The 6,000-nt window shown below is 34.5% G+C and overlaps 1 protein-coding gene across 2 annotated transcripts in view; it reads left to right on the top strand.

Moving 5' to 3' along the window:
* The window catches only part of LOC122813194 (fizzy-related protein homolog), an 806,647-nt gene that overhangs the window by 554,852 nt on the left and 245,795 nt on the right, over positions 1 to 6,000 (top strand). The window lies entirely within an intron of this gene.

The raw sequence follows: 6,000 nt of genomic DNA, 5'->3' as shown, positions 1-6,000 counted from the left end.
GGCTGAAAACCTGTCATCTACTACTCAACCCCCCCCCCCAAAAAAAGAAAGTAACAGTACGAGCGATGCTATTATAAAGTAGCAAAACGCTCTGCTAACATTCCATCCAGGACCCATCACTGCTTGACTCATAGGCATTTTAATTGGTTGGAACTACCCGGTTAGCTACTTGTCCTATTCTTTGAATTAAAAGTCGCACACAGTATTGTATACCAGCCAGTTAATGGTCATTCTTTAAAAGCCTTCTTCAACTGTACTTTCCAGATAAGGTTGTTCATTACAAAGACAAATTCTTTCCTCTCTCAATTAGTTACATAGTTCACTTGTTGATGCTCTGTATCCAGATTATATCACCAAACTATGGAAGAACATTCTTTTTCCAATGAGACTCACAGAAAAGCTTTGGATATTTAAAACTCATTGCCAACTACTATTGAAAACACCTTGGTTATGCCAAGTGCATATTATCACCTGGTTAACTTCATATCTATTTCTACCTCCCGTTCCCTTTTTATATCTTATTTCTGTTTCTGGCAGCTCCCTTATTCACTAATGCATGTAAGGCTGTCTGACTGACATACACTTAGAGTACTGTAACCTAGTTTTGTTCATAAGATTTTTTACACTGGTCACTCTTCTTTAATGCTGATATGTGGATTTGCAGATGTCCACTCCAGATCAGACAGCCCACTCCTCTTCCATTGTTGAGCTGCCAAATTGTAGACCAACTCTACAAATTGTATCCCTCCTGTCTCTAAAACCTTTCTTATGTTATCTGCTTTTCACCATATAGGTGTTCTTTGTCCCTACCTCTTTCTGTTTTCTTACTGACCACTGCACAGCCTTAAACTGTTCCTTTTTCTCTGTGTACCTCATTTGACAACATTGCTCATTTTTTTTTCACATGAATCAAGTGTGAAGTTATATCTCACTCCCTATCTGTATTATAAGGGTATGCTGACAAATTATTTGATTACACTTGATTTCAGCACTTTGTCTGCTCTATTTTTGTGTAATATATTTAGTTTATTTAAGGCTTCCTCCATTGTACAATGTCAGACGTCATGATAGCTCTGCTCCCTTAGTATAGGCTTCCAGTGTTAAGCTTCATTGCATGGACCATTGCTTCTCAATTCTTGGTGCCAAGTTACGGGAATCTCTTCCTTCCTGTCTTATTCAAGCTTCTTCCTGCTTTCAATTCCAACTACAGTTAAAGACTCACCTTAGGAAGGCAACCGTATGCCAATGCCATCTTTCTGGCAGTGTAATCCTCCTCAATATCTCTCTACTGTCCACTTATTGGCCAGCCTCCACTGCTTAAAACTTTCAATGCTTATTAGTGTGATGATTTTTTTAAAGAGTTGTAGATAACTTTTTAACTTTAATTTTTTTTTTTATTTGAAGAATGATATTTTGTCAAACATTACATGAATTCAGAAATGAAAAACAGATAGTTTCATATACTATGGGTACTGCAGTGTTCTTGTGGAGTGCATTGCTTTTTCTGTTGTATCATTTCTTTTCGTATTTTTGCTTTTTGCCTGGACTGAGACTGAAATTGGTCAGTTGTGATCAGTGCTTTACCGCTGTTAACAAGTTGAAAAAAATAAGAATAAATTGTACAGTGGTAGATACTCAATGCACTTTCTTTCTCTGTAATTTTGATGACATTTTCATTTATGTATTTTACACTTCTGTATTCTTTTACTTGCATTTTGTATTTTGCATTTGCCTATGTTTCTGGAGCTTTTCTCTTCAGGCCTTTGCTGAAAAGAGTCTTTGCCTAGTTAGACTTTGGGCTTTCGTCAGGTTTAAAATCACCAAACTTCTTCAGACACCTTCAATTCAGGAACCTACAAGTTTAAAAAAATACATGTTCCTTAAAGAGACATTCACATCACTATTAATGTTGCATTACATCCATCTACCATTTGAATTTATACATTAGACATTTCTAGTGATAAAGAGCGTAATTCTATCTATCAGAATAGAAGAGAAAGAGGTATGGTGGCAGATTTATTTGAATGCTAGTTATCCACCAGGATTAAATGACATGGTGTCCATTTCTAGTTTGCTTAAATTAAAAGCCTATGATAGGTAGGATTTTTTTAAACTTGTAGGTTCCTGAATTTTTAAATGAATCATGTGTGGGTGTTTACTTGATGTCATTGGCAGCTGGTAGTTATGACACTGGTATAAACGGCTGGGCATGTTTGTAAAATGGTGTCTGAAGAGGTTTTGTGATTTTAAACCTGACAAAAGTGCTTACCAATAAATGGTATTTTTACTGGATTTTGCACTTGTGGTTCTCATCCTTTGCTGCTAATCTTTGCTCTTCTGGTTGGTGGAATTTTGCTTTTTCCTAGTTGGTCTTTCCAAGTCTACAAATGCCAATAAATACATAATTGTGTTGACCTCCTGTCTTCTTCTCTGTTTTATTACTAATTTGGTTTAGTTCAGCTTAAAGGCGGCTCTTGTGTAACAGTTTATCATTTTTTTGCATGTCAGATTCTTCTTTTGCCTCTTTCCAAGTTATTTGAGTGCTTATGTTTCTGATGTTGCATGAGGTACAACTATTTTACTTTCCTGGCCTTATGATAGCCATTCATGTCTGGCATCATTGGTCCCCCGTATCACTTGGCAGCATCTAGAGTTTTTCCCTTGCCTCCTAGGACTGTTTCTCCCCATCAAATATACAGTTCTGTTTTCTCCCGTCAGTACTTGTTAGAGTCTATTTTTCTTGGGGGATGAAATCCAAAACCACTTACCACACAGATAACTAGAGCATTTGTTCTGTTTGTGTATCTATATATGCATTTATGAATGATATAAGTATGTATATAATATATCAAGAGTCACTCTTGTTAACTTGAAAGCAAGCATTTTCAAAAGTAGCTTTAACCAGCTTTACTGAAAATTAAACTGCTTTACTCTCTCAGATGCATTCCCTACTTTCTTATATCAGCAGAGTAGTTTTAGAAATACTCTCAAAGGCCACATTGATCCACGTCGGTCTGATTTGGTAAGATTTTTAGCTGTTCTGGCAACCAGAATTCTCATGAATAGCTTGCAGTCGCTGCTTAAACATTAGATAGGTTTGGAAGATGATGGGTTAATTGGTTCCTTTCCTTCCTTATGTACAACTGAAATAATTGCTTTCCTCCATGAGGGTGGTATCCCTTGTACCGCTGTTCTAAAATAACATTTCCCACAGTTGTATAGGAAAACAGTCATCACCGGGAGATTCTCCTGCTAATAATCAGTTGAGTTTTTGACTTATTTCTCTCTAATCGGGGGGATTAAACTCTCTCCCTCTTCTTGCAGGAGGTGAAGTACCTGCATTTTGCGCAAGAAAATTCTTGCATTTTTTTGGCTTTTGCTTTAAGTTCTGTGTAAAAATCTTGTGGGGTCTGTAGTCATTTTATGCTGTGTGTCAAATATTTTCAGTGTTTATCTTTCTACAGCTTGCTGTCTTAATATCTGTGCTGGTATTTTTGGCTACAGGAATATTATCAAAGTATCCTAATCTTATTGCCATTCTGTTATAATCATTTTAGTTTTGCTATCTCCAGCTGTAACCTGCTCATCAGCTGTATGCTGGTTCTTATTTTTCTTTTGCATTTATTTTATTTCTTGTAAGCTCCTTAAGTATATCCTTTGTCTGTTCCTTAGCTCCTTAGCTTCAGTCTGCATTTCTTGCCCTAACCCTCCCATTATAACAGCACTGTAATGGGAGCCTTCAACAAGTCATTTAACTTTGCTACCAGTTTCTGTTTAGATAATTACTGAAAGTCCTGAATGTTTAAGTACTGGCATGAAATCTTCCAGTGTCTGGCTTCATAGCAACTACAAGACTTAATGTAAAATTCTAGAGCAGAGTGATCTTATGTACTGTTGGAAGTATGTGTAAATGTTCAACTGTATGGTAATGTTTCTGTGTCATATATATCTCACTTATCCTGAATCTGATATTATGCCTAAGTAATAAGTAGTTTAATCCCAAATAGTATATTCTGGAGAGATCTGATCCAGTTCTGCCATATCAAGCAGTTCAAAGACATACAGGAATTATTTCATAAACCTTCCTTCTTTGCTTATCGTATAGTGCCTGTGGCCCATACTGGAATTTGTTCTCTTTATTGTGATATTCCAGTCAGTGTCTGTATGTAGCATTTCATGCTGAAATGCTATTATTTCTTACATTTTCTTCAGTTTGGTTAAGATGTTTCTCTTGCTGCTAATTGTGGTATAGCATATTATGTGCAGTACAACAGCTGTGACACTTGGCTACTAAAAAGGGTATTTCAACTTTAGGGACAGAGCTTTGAGAATTTTTTTTTTAATTTGGTGATGGCTGTGGGGTCTTCATGTCCAGAGATTGTGGATATTGCAGATTACAACCATTGTAGTATTGTAGAGTGCAGCCATTGTTAAGACACCAGCAACTTGGTATGGGAACGATGCAACATGTCTGATGATGGAGGATATAATTACACAACTCAGACTGTGTGCAGGTTGGGCTACCATTTACTAGACTACTGGAAAGTGACTTTTCAAGGCAAAAATGGCACTGTTGTTGCAGAGTTGATGAAGTCATTTTGTTAATTGTCAATGGCTATGTAATCTGTGACATGCTAGTTTAATACAAGGTCAGTGGTGCATGTGGTTAATGTGTAACATAATAGTCCGAAAAGATAGTTAGATAGAAGTTTGAACCTCACTCCTGGCAAATGTAAATATAAGCAGCATGTTAACATTAACAGAGTTTGTGAACATGCCAGTTTGTGAGCATGGAGAGTGGCACACTTATCTTCTGTACTATTCAGGTAGTTTGTCTGAGTTAAATTTGTCAATAAAAATTTTCTGAATGCTGCAAAAATGAAAAACAAAATCAGCTTTCTTTCAAGCTTCTCACTTTGAATCATTCTGTTCAGAATTATTGTCTTTGGAATTCCATCTTTTTTTTTTTCATTTGAACATCATGTAAGAAGATGGGAGGGTGGAGACACTGATGTTCATGATATATTATGGTATACAGCTAAATGGAAATTAATTCATGAAAATATTGTTAATTAATAATTCTATATCTTTTTCACATAGACAAATTGTATCTAATAATTTTTCATGGTTGCTAAAATTATGTTATTAGCAATATTAATCAATCATTTGCATTTTATTATATTGCTAGCATTCTTAATGTATTTAGAAGTTTAATTCATGGCTGTCCTGATGTGAAAAATGGTTCTTCACTTTACTCCCCATAACATGTACTAACGATTGCTTAGACTCATGGAATATCAGTAAAATGGTTTTAAAAAATAGCAATCTAATTTTTTGGAATAATTTTGAAATGGCATTAAGATACTTTTGTTGTTTTTTTTTAATTAATAAATATTTTCTAGATATGAGTAATTGGCCTATAATTCAAATTAACAGACACTATAGAATGTCTAAAATTGTATTTCTATCAGATTTAGATAAAAATGTTTACCTAATTTTTTAAAATGTCTAATAAATCTTATTATAAATAGTGAGGTAAGTGAATCTTGTTACTTGGAACATATGTCATATTTTAAAGTTCACTATTGGAATTACTCTACACAAATATTATGGATTTTTTTAATGAAAATAAACTGATATTAAAATCATCTGGGAAAACTTCTTCTTTATATTGGAAGTTATTCTCATGGAAGTTTCTACATAGAGCTTTTATAACTCTTCATAAAATTGAACTTGTATACAGTAAACAGGATTTCTTTATTGTTAGAAATGAATTCTAGATTGAAGGCAGCTTAGCTATACATAGTATTGGAATGTAACATTTTACAACATTTTAGGGATGACATAAATAATTTAATGCAAGCATTATGGCCAGATAGGTTTTCTCTTCTAAATAGTTGATGTTATTTAATGCTCTAATTCCTGGAATTGTACCAGAAACTCAAATTCCTCTTTTTTGGTGCATCTTAGTAATAGCTAGAAAAGTAATTACAAAAGAAT

This window comes from Protopterus annectens, chromosome 10.part0 (assembly GCF_019279795.1).
Source record: "Protopterus annectens isolate FY-2018-M chromosome 10.part0, PAN1.0, whole genome shotgun sequence".
Taxonomy (NCBI): Eukaryota; Metazoa; Chordata; order Ceratodontiformes; family Protopteridae; genus Protopterus; species Protopterus annectens.
This window is presented reverse-complemented; position numbering and strand designations above follow the sequence as displayed.